Raw genomic sequence first — 14,801 nt, 5'->3', positions numbered from 1 at the left:
TTTCTGTGTTTTGCTACTATTATACACACTACAGATAGACATCAAAGGCTGGTCAGGATTTGAGTCTTAGGTCTATCACTATATAATTTACCTTGGGAAATTCACCTACTTTTCCTTATCCTCATTTTTATTTCATATGTTAAATGTGAAAAACAATAGCTTTTTATGATTTTTATGAGTATAAATTATATGTATAAATAATTAGTTATTTTGTGTCCCTATCTGTGAAATGACATGATTTGGGGATCTAAGGATTATTTTTAAATGCTTTCTTTATTTTTCTTACTAAATAGTTAAGACTTTCTTTGAACTTATACATAGAGATAACAGTGTTGAATCATAAACAAATTAAGCATAAATTCTGCTTGAAATATTAACTCTGCTCTCAAAGATTTAGAGATAAAATGGAAGCCAAAATGGAAATTTAGCTAAGAAATAAAAAAAATAACTATTCATGGTGCTACATTACTATAATTGTAACACTTAGAAAGCCAATTCAGGAGGACCAGAAACTCAAGGCCAGCCTTGGCTATATACGAGAACTTGTCCACAGAAAACAATGAAACAATGCACTCTTTAATTGAATTAGCTAAAGAGAATAAAAAGTAATAAAAGATGTCACAAAGCATTATAAGAAATAAAGGCACAAGAACGAAGTGGGGAAGCTACCACTTTTAAGAGTGAATTCAAGGAAAGAGCTAAGCTAAGAGTAGAACCTTGAACCTCAGTGCTGAGAGTCTGAACTACTGTTATTTGGGATGTGTACGGGGATGTTGGCATGACTCGAGACACATTTTATTTATAACAAACCATCATCAACTAATATGTCAGCAACCTAGATCCAGTCCAAAAGAAACTGACATACAGTGTGATCAATGAACTTCTTGGATGTCCTGAAGTCACAGGGAGCAAGAAGAGCTGGCCTTTGCTTTGATATGTCTTCCAATATCTATAATTGAGGCCTATAAACAGAGCTCAAGTGGCTAAGGAGACATAATTACTGAGTCTAACTAAGGTAGCATTAAGGCATTAAGAAGAGCTGAGTTGCAACACAATGGCTTGAACACAGTTTCACTGATGAGCTAAAACCATTTCATGTAATTTTAATAGGCCATAGACCAGATTGGGAAATATGGATTCAGAGCCCTGAGCATTACTTATTCTGTCATTTTGCTTGCAGATTTTAATTTAATTTTGATTGTTGTGTGGAAATTGTACACAGTGGGGTCTGATATCTCAGTGTATACACAGAATACACTGGGCAAGGAAGGAAAATGAACATTTATCACCATCATTTGTATATAGTCTCCGAACTATTTTCTTTTGAATATTCATGAAGCAAGTTCTAGGTTAATGTGGCCTATAGTCACCCCACAGTGCTGGACAACACTTGATAATATTTGGTTTCACACTTGTATCACATATTATTTTTGCATTCTTTATGTAGACATAAAGAATATAGTGCTGGTTCCTAGATTTACCTCCATTTTAAGGACATAAGACAGAAGAATGTCTATTTAGGTATGCTATTAGTAATAATATAAATCCTTCCTTAATGTTATCCAACCTGACTTCTTGAAAGAAACTTAGATTCTGAGGTAATAGAATATGTAGCATGCACACTTCTTGGTTCTTTTAGATGACACAATGGAAACCTATTTGGGAAAAAAAAAAAACAAAAACAAAAACAAAAACAAAATACAATACTTTCAAAGTGTTAAACCAACCTAACAAAGCATGACTTCAAATCGGAGTTGTGATCTTGTCTTGAGTCTAAATGGACTACAATTATATAAGATTTGGCTTAATCCTGAGTAAGAACCCTTTTGCTTGGGGATAATCCTAGACTGAGGATTTTGAAATCCTGATTTTTTTTTTTTTTAGTTCAGCTATTTTTTTTTTTATTACGTATTTTCTTCAATTACATTTCCAATGCTATCCCAAAAGTCGCCCACCCCACTCCCCTACCCACCCATTCCCATTTTTTGGCCCTGGCATTCCCCTGTACTGAGGCATATAACGTTTGCCTGACCAATGGGCCTCTCTTTCCAGTGATGGCCGACTAGGTCATCTTTTGATACATATGCAGCTAGAGTCAAGAGCTCTGGGGTACTGGTTAGTTCATAATGTTGTTCCTCCAATAGGGTTGCAGATCTCTTTAGCTCCTTGGATACTTTCTCTAGCTCCTCCATTGGGGGCCCTGTGATCCATCCAATAGTTGACTGTGAGCATCCACTTCTGTGTTTGCTAGGTCCCGGACTAGTCTCACAAGGGACAGCTATATCACCGTCCTTGCAACAAAGGCTTGCTAGTGTATGCAATGGTGTCATCGCTTGGAGGCTAACCACACACTTGCTAGTTTCATCTTGTTGAAAAGTCATAACCCTCTACTTCCTGGAATTTAGTTTTTTAAAAGTAAAAGGAAATTATTTTTATTTACCCCAAGCTTCGTAATAACTCCATCACTTTCCCAGGAGATCACTGACCACTGCTGGGCAATGTGCTGTAGGGCATATGTAGTTGACTGACAGCCATTCTGTTCATTTTTTCATACTGCATGATCTCTTCTTTGGCGCATAAGATCTGACTATCCGAATATGATAGACCAACTTTTATCAGTCATATCACCATTTTATATCCCAGACTCCTGTCTCATCAATTTTTTACTTCTTGAGTTTCTCAAAAACTGTTCTATTTCTCTTAGTTCATTTGCATAGCCACAGAATAAAGGGCTCCACAATCACTACAGACTGCTATTCATTGACAATACACTGGCTGTTATTCGTATTTCAGCTTCCATTCCATATCCTCCAGGAAGCATTAGATTAACTCTCCAAATGGCCAGAGTCTATGCCATCTATACCATCACAGTGTTTGGTATCATGTCTCATTTGCAATCCGGTGCTGGGGAAAATAAAGTAGGAAGGTTTGAAGTTTGAGCATAGGCAGACCAATGGAACCCTATTTCAAACACAAAATGCTTTGCAAGATTCTTTTTTGTTTGTTTGCTTGTTTTTGTTCTGTTCTGTTTGTTTGTTTGTTTGTTTTTTGTTTTCTTTCTTTGTTTCTTATTCTTAAAATTATTTTTTGTTTATTTATTTATTTACACTCCATATTTTATTCCCTCCACCCCTGTCCATCCTCTGACTTTTCCATTTCCCACACCTCCTCCCCACCCTCCTGTCTTCATGTGGATGTCCCCAATCCCCATGCCACCTGACATCTAAACTTGCTGGGGCCTCCAGGCTCTTGAGGGTTAGGTGCATCATCTCTGAATTAACACAGACTCAGCAATCCTCTGCTGTACATGTGTTGGAGGCCTCATATAAGCTGGTGTATGTTGCCTGGTTGGTGGTCCAGTGTTTGAGAGATCTCAGGGGTCCAGATTAATTGAGACTGCTGGTCCTCTTACAGGGCCATTCTTCTCCTCAGCTTCTTTCAGCCTTTCCCTAATTCAACAATAGGGTTCAGCAGCTTTTGTCCCTTGGTTGGGTGCAATTATCTGCATCTGACTCTGTTAGCTACTTATTGAGTCTTCCAAACGGTGGTCATGCTAGGTCCTATTTTGTGAGTGCTCCATAGTCTCAGTAATAGTGTCTGGCCTTGAGGCCTCCCCTTGAGCTGGATCCAACTTTGGGCCCATCGCTGGGCCTTCTTTTCCTCAGGCTCCTCTCCACTTCCATCCCTGCAATTCTTTCCGACAGGAAAAATTATAGGTCAAAATTGTGATTGTGGGATGCTGCCCCCCTCCCTCATTTGATGTCCTATCTTCCTGTTGGAGGTAGGCTCTATGTTCCCCGTCCCTACTGTGGGGCATTTCATCTAAGGTCCCTCCCTTAAGTCTCTCACCTCCCAGGTCTCTGGGCTTTGCAAGGTTCTTATAGTTCTAGGCATTGACTTCTAGGAAGGGGTCATCTGTTGAGATCTCTTTCTCCCAAACATGAAAGCTACAGAAAAGATTTATTAGGATCTCTTCCAATGAACACAAAAGCTACAGACATGCAAATGGTAGCTATGTCACTTAATGTTTAAATCAAACCTACATCTCCAAGATTCATGTACCCTCATTCCTCCTACATTCCCTAGTTTTTACTTCCCTAAAGAGTTGCAAGTCCACATTAATGCTTGATTAGATGGTATCCAATCCGGATGTCAGGTACCTTTTTTTGAGATGAGTTGCAGCATCCTTAGCCAAAATCTCAGCCTTTGAGGAAATAGATGCTTATCACACCATAATATCCATGTGTCAATTCTCATCTAGAAAGGCTTCACTTCAGCCCCAAATGAATATGGTCAAAGGCGATTAACTATGTCACCTTAATAGATGAGGCCTCCCTCCCTGCCTGCCCTCGCAAGACTGCTCACCTAGAAGAAATGTTGCTTTATGAAGGAATGAAAAGTTAAAGTTTAAAGGGGCAATCTGGCAGAGAAATGAGGGAAGCAGGCCATTAGCCTACTCAGTGTTCAAGGTATGGTTTTATGCTGAGGAGAGGTTCAGTAGTTTGGCATTTCTGATACTGTTTAACTACCAAAAAAATTGAATTAGACCCAAGTTCCTTTTCCGTAGTGACTCATAAATGTCTTAAGACAGAAAAGTATGTGTGTGTGTGCGTCAGGGGCAGGGTGCAGACACACAGAACTATTTCCTAGTGTTCTCAGGTCAAATATAATCAGAATATATTCTATTATACAGAATTTTGTTTTAAAATTTAATGTAGTGATATAATTAAATAAAATATATTTTATAACCACAAATTATATTAGAAACTAATAGAATATATTTTTATAACTTTTATATTTTATTTGTATGTGCATGGATATGTTGCCTGAATGCTTGTCTATGAACAGCCATTCAGTGCCTGAGGAGGTCAGAAGAGAGCATAGAACCCTTGGATGGTTGTAAGCTGCCATATGGGTAGGTGATAGAATTTGAATCCAGGACCACTGGAAGAGTAGCAGTGCTCTCTGATCCATCCATCCAGCCCTGGATACTAATAGGTTCATGACCAGACAAGACTGGTATAATTAACTACAAAGTACTCATGGCAATGGTGTGAGTGGATTTTATAAGGATATCTGCAAATGGAAATACTTTCAGAGTTGTTATAGTTTTCATGCAAAATGTGGGGCGCTTTTACTTTCCTACTGAGCAGTCAGTGGATGAAGAACGTTCTAAGTAGGCAGGCATAGAGATAGTTAGCTGAGGGCACAGTCCTAAGGGGAATTTAGCTGATAACATTGGGAATTATGTGTCTCCACCCCATGGTAGTATCTGAACTTGCATCACAGCAGATTAGAATCTTGAAAGACTCTAATGCTTTGACTAAGAGCAGTATTGTGCAGAAACATTAAAATGCAGTGTTGGGGCTGGAGTGATGGCCTTGAATGCTTGGGTTAAAGAAACATGCAACCACGCCCAAACATATTTTAATTCTTGAGCATTCTATTTATCATCTTTTCGCATCAGTGTTTTTATATGCAGTATATATATATATATATATATATATATATATATATATATATATATATCCTTTTCTCTAATTTACTTTTCAGGATGATGATGATGATGATGATGATGATGATGATGATGATGATAATGATGATGATGATGATGATGATGATAAAATAAAATCACAAGCAGAATAAAAAAACTGAAAAGTGTAATGATTCAGAATTCATTCCTATAATATAGATTTAATATAGCTCAGGTTCAAGCCTGCTTCTTTTGTTTTTATACTATATAAATAAATTTGATGCATGATATTCCACAAAAAGTAAGTCTATAATCAGGTTAGAAATCATCTTATTCATATTGGTGAAAATCTCTACTTCTAATACATTATGTAGGACAGAACCAATGGAAGATGCCTGTAAGTAATTAAAACATTTGTGGTAATGAACAAGCAGCACATAAAAGGTTCTGTCTTAGTCTGGGTGTACCCCTAAAAGTATTCCTTCTAGGGAAATGTTAAGGATCTCAGAGATACTGAACAAGGACATTAAGTAGAATGTTCCTTGATTTTTCTTTATTAAGAGGAAAACAAATGAGATCCTTCTAACCTCTTCAAGCAAACAAACAAGCAAAAATAAAAAAGAAGGAAGGAAGGAAGGAAGGAAGGAAGGAAGGAGGGAGGGAGGGAGGGAGGGAGGGAGGAAGGAAGGAAGGAAGGAAGGAAGGAAGGAAGGAAGGAAGGAAGCTACTCTACATCATCTACATCATCCAATGTAATGAAAATGTTTGGGTTGACTCAAGGCTCAGTTATCAAACAGTGCTGAAGTGAACTGCCAACAACGCAGAGGAACAGATCCTAAAGTATATGCAGATGGTCTCTGTTATCGACTGTATCTGATTTTGTGGCATGGATAAATAACAATAAAAAATTTGGAATGTTATATTGTTTTATAAGTTTGGGAATTATATGATATCACTTTAAAATGTGCCTGCAAAAGGAGTCAGTTAATTAGAGCACCTCAATGATAATTGTCTTTAAGCTTGTAGTGAGAACCAACTCATTCTGATGTTGTTAGCAATCATTTCTGTCCTTAATTTTCTTTAAGGATTTCCTGTGCTTCCAGTGAAACAAGCTGTCCTTTCATTCCCACTAGTCATCAATGGCCTATTCATGGGAGCAGCCCAAAGAACACAGTCATTCTAGACCATGACATGGCAGAAAAGGTAGACACTTCATGACAACTAACCTCTAATTAAGCACGTAACCCATGTTCTTATGTCAGAACTTTTTGGTGTGATAGACAAACATTTCTCTTTATTATTTTTATTTATTTTTCATTGGTTACACTGTTATAAGTGACACACACAAATATGTGTGTATATGTGTGTGTGTACATGCATACATGTATGTGTGTGTTTATGTGTGTGTGTGAAATAGGAAGAATGGAGAAATATTTTGTACTGGACAGTTAGACAGAAATGTAATTAAGCATGATATATCCCAAACACTTGGGCTATAGATTATGTTCTGGCCTTTATGAATTATGTCACTTGGCAACAATGAAAATATATCCTTGAAAATTAAATGGAAGTAATAAATAATCCCTGTTATTAATTTTACACATTCTAAGAATGCAAATAACAAATGTTGTAAAGGATTATGTTCTTCTTAATTTTACATACCCAAAACCTACTGGAGTAGCATTAGAGAGTGGGAATTTGGAAAGTAAGTCATTTGTGGAGGAGGGGCCAAAGAAATGCAGTTAGTTTAGTGACCTTGCAAAAGAGGCCCATGGAGATGCAATAGCAAACTGTTGCCTCTCAATCAGGAAGCAAGCAGTCTACCTATATGAATTGCTCTGAGCTTTGAGCTTAAATACTTGCTTTGAAAAATATGCCAAGGAAGTTTCTGCTATGTGTAAGCTACCCAGTTCATGGTATTTATTACAGTGTTCTGATAGACTAAGAAAGTTATTATGTATAAAAAGAAATGAATGAAACAATGATTGAAGTATGGAATAATATGCTATTCAAAATGAAATAGTTGAATGTTTTATATTAAAATTTTGTTGTATAAAGTTGTGCCAACAGAATGACATCCATATGTGAAATATGTGTGTCTAATGACATGATGATTTTATATAAATAAATGAGTGAAAGCTATAATGGTTTATCAACAGGTCCTTCATGCATACTAATGTGATAAGAGGTAATAATTTTGATTAGAAAAGTTAAACATAACAGGAAAGTAAGCAAATATTTCTAGAACAGTTGTCACTACAAAATCACCTTCAGGACACAAGGAATTGAAAACCTTTCATGCATAAAATCACGTTCTCCTGGTAACTTTGATGGGTTGCGTTTTCATTTCTTTTCATTAAGGAAAATGACAGCAAATGATTAGCTCTTCCAGTGGGCTTGTGTGCATAGAATAGATTTGTCTCAAAGAAATGTTTGTCAAAACTTTAAAGGTAAGTTACCAAGCCTATCTGAAGAATCATTTTTGTCAAAATGATAAAAATATAACATTGAGTCATTAGTGTCAGTATTTCAAATTAATCTTCAAGTGGCCCAAAGCTTTACCCCCTAATAGGGGTAAATAAAAATAATAAGGCTTATATAATAAATAATTTTGCTATATATTTTTCTTTTGTATCCTAATGACTTTCAGAATGCAAGTGATAGAAACTTCAAGTTAAAGTGTAATTACTCATGATATGATATTTGAACTTAGCATTACCAAGAACTTAGAAAGGATAGAAACCACCATTTGTTGACACATACAATGTGGAAAGGACTTGACACTCATGATTGAATTTAATCCTTGTGAAAGCCTGTGATATGGAGTCCTTATCCTAGTATTACAGATGGAGACCATGGGGCTAAATAAGTAATTCAAGATCACACAGCAGTAAAGGAAAGATGCGATTCAAACACACACACACACATACACACACACACACACACACACACACACACACACACACACACACACACACACGTGCACTCATACATCTTTAAAATACATGGTCATATCTACTTCTGTATATATGAGTACAAGCTGAGAGGCCTGGACTTTCAAGAACAGTGAAAATAGGACAATGTTTGAATAAGAAAACTGTGGGCTTAGATGGAACCTATACCATTTAGAGCTAAACTTTGTGTTTCTGATCATGTTTATGACACTGAAATAAATGCTTGCAGATATTTAGAAGCTTGTTAGCCGATGTGTAAAAATTAAGTCCTAGGACTTTCTTGGAGCAACACAAATATTTAAGCCTCATCTACTTGGGAATTATCTGGCATGTTTAGGCAAAGCCCACGCAGAGATCAGATTGTGCACCTGAAATAGCTAGGTTAAGTCTTTTAATCGCTTTTTGGCCTTTCAGTTGAGGTCAAGTGCTGATGCTTACTTTAATGCTTACATTTTACATTTGACACAGGGCTCAATAACTTATCTTCTACACCATGCATCTTACAATTGTGGATTCACACATTGCAGAGGCTCACTCAATTGCTTCTTTAACTTCACTCTGAAGTTGTCTTGGAACCCAGTATCCTGAAGAATTGAAACTGGAAGAAGGAAGGGTAGAGATGCGATTTCCTCAGGCTTTTCTTTCAACTATAAGAACAGTCTTGCTAGTAACAGTGGGTCTGGTTCACATAGGTCTTGTGGTCCAGGACCTGAGCTCAGCATTTTGCTTTCCACAGGTGAGCAAAGGCTGTGGAGTTCAAGATACTGGCCTAAAAATGACGAGCTAATGAACTCAGAGATTCAAAACTAGCATGCCTTGGTTCTGTGGCCAATCTCAACTGTTTGCATGTATGCTCCTCGGTGCCTAAATAATAAACCTGAACATGTCTATATACAAAAATGCACAGGAGAAAACACATAAAGCATGGTCAGCTATTCCTGATATTTCTCTGCCTACAAATTGTGCAGGGAAATTACAAACATTATATTCTGATTCTGTTCTTGTGTCTCATTAGTTTCAATCCAGTCTCATGAACTCCACAACCCTGTCAAGTAGGTAAAAATTGCACAATCAGCAGACAAGGACATGAAGGGTCATACAACTAGATGTCTTTCATCTTATATATAAACAGACATGTGACTGACAATTCAAAGATACTGGGAAATGAATAACCTCTCTTTCAAACAAATCTCAATTTCTTTTCTATACTTCCCAACAGAGAAAGAAAATTCACACAGTCCACATGGATACATATACACATATTAATTTAAATATATTTTTCTAAAGCTATACATTGTAATTATGTGAATGAGATTGTCGTCAGATTTAACTGTGCTAAAATGCTCATATTTTTATATAAGAAGAAGAAAAATAAATATTCATTAACACTGAAGGCCTCAAGAACTTAAATTAAATTTTACTTTGAGATAGAAATTGGTAAGATAAGAAGCCTGCATTAGTCATACCTATTTACCCTTCCCAACCTCATTCATAGAAAATAATTTATACAAATAATCATCTTTAAAGCCAATGTGGTTTTAGAGAAAATTTCACTTTAAAGTTTTAAAAAGCATGTATCCCTATCAAGTACATAGCTAAGAGTCAACTTTCCTGCTTGACTAGAGACACTCTCTGTTTGCCCTCTTAGCTCTACAGACAGCTGTGACAGGCTAGGTAGTGGCAAGAACCATAGAGTGTGCGTGCTGTATTAATGCACTATTTTTGTGTGTACAAATATTTCCAAGTATTGATTACTACCATTCAGGCTCTGCATCCCTAGCCATCCCTGTGTGATAGGTATTATCACAACCAGTGGATCTTAAGAGGAAAATCAAGGCTAGAATGACCTGGAGTGGAAGAAAACACAGGTTTCTGTAAGCACAATGAGAATAGACTCTGGGGACACAGCTTCCGTGAGACACACTACACTTAGTGGGAGGAACAAAGGCTACTTAAATTTTGAGGAGGTGGGGTGCATCATTGGTTGGGGCCAGGGTAGTGAGAATGCCTTACTTTCATAAGGAGGAATTCCAGATGCCAATAGACATGACCTTATAAAAGGAGAGAAAGTTTAACCTAGATGTTGGACTATATGATCTTCTCTGTGGAGAGTGGAGGTACACGCACCAGGACATGAAGGTATGGAGCAGGAGGGGAGTGACCCTACTCCTACTGATCTCAAGGCTACCTTTCTGGGGTTTGGACATATCTCGATCCTTCTTCTGCTCTGGGCTGGCTCTCCCCATCCTATGGCTCCCTGGCCCCACAATAATCATACACACAGAGGAACATATATGTTTTGGAGACTTCTTTGTTATAACAAAGTATAAATGCTTCAAATGCTCTTATCTTTCTTTGGGAGGTTCTTCTAGAGTGTTCTGAATCTGCTTTTGAGCTGTGGCTACATGTTTTGGGTTTAAAATAATTCATTACCCTTTCGACACTGCTGCAATTCACCATTTCATAGTTGTCCAGGCCTGAGCCTGATAGACCAGTAATCCAGAAAATTATGTATGGCCCATTAATCTATTAGCAGCAGCCTTTTTTTAAAATGCAATGCAGCCTAAATGCTCCTATTCTTGCCTTCTGCTTACTACCTTTGTGTTTATCATCCTGTAGAGTCACTAATGACCACTACTAACAACAACAGCAGAAAAACAATAACAATTGCTATTGCCTAAGGTTAACAATACTATTTAACATGTACTTTTTTATGTGAGCCATAGACAACTACAAATTGCTGATATACAATCACATACACACATAAACATTACATATATGCCTATGCCTCACAAGCTTCATAAGATGGTATCATCATCATCATCATCATTAATGAATTTATTATGGTAACATTTTTACATGAATTCTAAATATGTACAATTTATGGAGTCAGAGTAGAATGGTTCTTACCAGGGATTGGGGTGCGATGGAGGCATTGGGGTCAGAGAATATTGTTCAATAGGTACAAGGTTTTATTTCAAAGAAGAATATATTCTGGTGTTCTTCTGTGCAATATCATGACAATACCTAACAAAACTAAAGGAGGATTCTACATCTTCATGTTTTTGTCTTAAAGAAATGATAAATATTTGAGGTGATGTGTATGAAAGCTACTCGTGTGTGTGTGTGTGTGTGTGTGTGTGTGTGTGTGTGTGTGTGTAACCATTACAATATGTGCCATAAATACAAAACTGCTGGCTTTATGATGCAGCTCTACCTCCATAACCAACTATGATTGTAACATAATAAAGATGTACTTAACAGTATTTTAATTTCTTTGTTATAGGTGTAACCAAAGAGCAGACAGGAATAACTTAAAGAGAAGAACTTTTTCTTTTCGTCTCGTGGTTCCAGAGGGTTCAGTTCATCATGGATCAGAGGATGTGATCAACCAGAACAGTTCCTGTAATGGCAGCCAGGTGAGAAGAGGGGTTGAGAGAGATGAGGGAGCTAGTGACTAGATAGTTCCAAGGACCAGTCTCTTGTGATGTATTCCTTTAATTAATTAAAGTTTCCAAAAACCTCCAGAAATAGCATTCCAGCTAGGGGACCTAGGCTTTAACACATGACTCCAAGATACACATTTTGCATGCAATCAGAACATAATTTTTTTTATTTGTCCAAACACCATCACTGAGCAACAAAAACACTGTAAAGCATTGGCTGTCCCCTCGTGTTACTGTAGGAATCCCCTGCCGATGTCAGTGCTTAGGATCCCAAGCAAGAAGCCTGCTGCATATTATTTAGTCTAAGAAAATGTCAAGCTCCAAACCATGTTTTTTCTACTAAATTTACATTGTTTTTTCATTAAAATTACATTGCAAAATGAATATAGATAATAAAAATATCACCAATGGTTTTGCTATAATTAAAGAAAACAAGAAATACATAAGGTCTTTATTGAAATACACTGTAAAATAATGTTTTTATTTTTTCCTTTTATTGTTGTTTTGTTTGAGATGAGGTCTTACTCTGAAACTCCAACTACCTGAGAATTTTCAGCAGTCTTCCTGCTTCCGACTGCTGAGTGTTAGGATTAAGACATGAGACAGGCTGCCCAACTTTAAAAGAATCTCCTTTAATTCAAGTAATAGATAATGATTATTTTGCATAAAATTTGTTAGTTGTAGCTACTAAATCCTGAAACCAAATTTAACCAAAACCAATAACTAAAATTTCGAGATGGTTGAAATTACAAAATTCAATCCTTGCATTCTGTTGGTTGTGAATCATTTAGTTAGATGTCTCCTGGAGTGTCACTTTTTTTTAAACTTTTTAAAAATGTGCCTTCCATGGGTTCCACCTGTGGGCAAGGCATGATGGGAAGACCAGGTATTGTTTTTCTCTCTAATGGGTGTGTTTAGGGCAAAATTCAGCAGGCTTCTCATCAGTAATTTACATTGGCTGTTGAAGAGCTAAGGGCACGTGAGGATCGAAGAGATCTTGGGGCAGGCTGACAAGGAAATCAAGTCACACATGTAGTTAAATATCCTCACCAACTCTCCCTAGGCTTTTAAAGCCTGAAAACTTATTGTATCTCCATGAGAGGTGATAAAACTTTTTTGTTGTTGTTGCTGTTGTTTTTCGAGACAGGGTTTCTCTGTATAGCCCTGGCTGTCCTGGAACTCACTTTGTAGGCCAGGCTGGCCTCAAACTCAGAAATCCACCTGCCTTTGCTTCCCACCTGCTGAGAATAAGGTGTGTTCCACTAATGCCCAGATGATAAAACATCTTTTTAACATGAAAGAAAAACATTGCGTCTGTTTCCACTCCTTATCTTTGAATGAAATGGCCCAAGAAGCTTAAAGGTTCTAAGATTGATTGGGCTTGATTCTTCCCTCTCTTCTGTCTCTTAAAGGACAATTAAAGGACTGTCAGTTAGTAAGATGCCACTTCATACCATATTTCACCTGTATCAAAGCATGTGTGCGGGGATGTTCACAGCCATGACACAACTATGCAGATCCACACTGCCACATTGTGACTGTTTGAACTTGGGTAAAAACCATTGAAAGACATATATCTCTGCTACTTTTGTTTTTAAGAGAAAGATAAGAATACTGCTTAGCTCAGTAATTTCTTAACGTCAAACACAATAATGTATGCAAACTGCCTAGCATTTTACTATAAATATTGGTTATCTATTTTAGTAATTAAGTTGCTTAAAATAAATAACTCTTGCTGATATATTTTTCAAAACAAATATTTCTTTTGGATAGCATTACTTTAAATGCCTTTATAGTTGTAAATATCCAGAAAAGACATGAAAGGTAATCAAAGTTATAGGGAACTGTGGAGGTATATCTTGAATACCTAGAGAGTTTAAGTGTAATTTGATCAATGTTGTCTTTATTAATGCTCAACTAACTTACTTCATTTTTTTTTCAAATAAATCATCAGAGAGGTTTTCTCCATGACTGGACAGTTACCTTAGAAGCTAAGACTTTAGGCTGATATTCTACAGTGTACAAAAGATCATCATGTTTATAATTTTGAGACACGATGTTTATTTTCCTTCCAAATGAACTACAGATAAAAACAGCTGATACAGCTAAGGGAACCCTAGGATCAGATGTCTAGGTCAAATAAACCTCAGACAAGGATAAGTAGAATCTGATTAGTCCATGTGGCAGTTTGAATAAAAATGGCCCCCATGGATCCATGACACAATTAAGACCTGTGGTCTTTGGTGGAGTAGATGTGACCTTATAAGAAGTGGTCACTTATTTGATATCTCAGATGCTCAGCCATGCTGAGCATGGCAATCATTTCCTAGTGCTTTCTGAAACAGATGTAGAACTCTCTGCTCCCTAGTACAGGTCTGCCTGCACACCTCCAAGCTTCCCACCATGACGATAATGACTAAATCTTTGAAAGTGGGAGCCAGTCCCAATTAAAGTTTGTAGGTTTATAAGTCAGCCAGGTGGTGATGTGGTCTTTAGAAACATGGATATATGAGCAAAGCACCAACAGAATGAATTTTTCGAACAGGTTTCATATTCTTTGCATTAATAAGTTAACATTTTCTTGAACTTTTAGAGCCTTATATTGTCGCTATAAATATGATTAGCTGTATCTAAAGACTTTTGTTCATTCTGAGTCCTATATTCAAGTTTAATCATTTAACAAGCCACAAAATATTTATCTATTATTTTCTTTTTCCCCTGGGCACTGGTGTTATCCCTGTAAAAAAAAAAAAGTGGGCATAATTAGATGAACTCACAACCCCACTAGCTTCAGGAATCTCCATGAACACAATATATTTCTTTTATAAATGGCAAAGATGGCTGTTAAGCAATCTCTCAACTTCTGTTCTGAAAATTACATAAAATAACCCATGTACCTTTTATCTTTCTTCACTAGGACTATTTTCT

The sequence above is a fragment of the Mus musculus genome, chromosome 8 (assembly GCF_000001635.26).
Source record: "Mus musculus strain C57BL/6J chromosome 8, GRCm38.p6 C57BL/6J".
NCBI classification, from domain to species: Eukaryota; Metazoa; Chordata; class Mammalia; order Rodentia; family Muridae; genus Mus; species Mus musculus.
Note: the sequence above shows the minus strand (reverse complement) of the source record.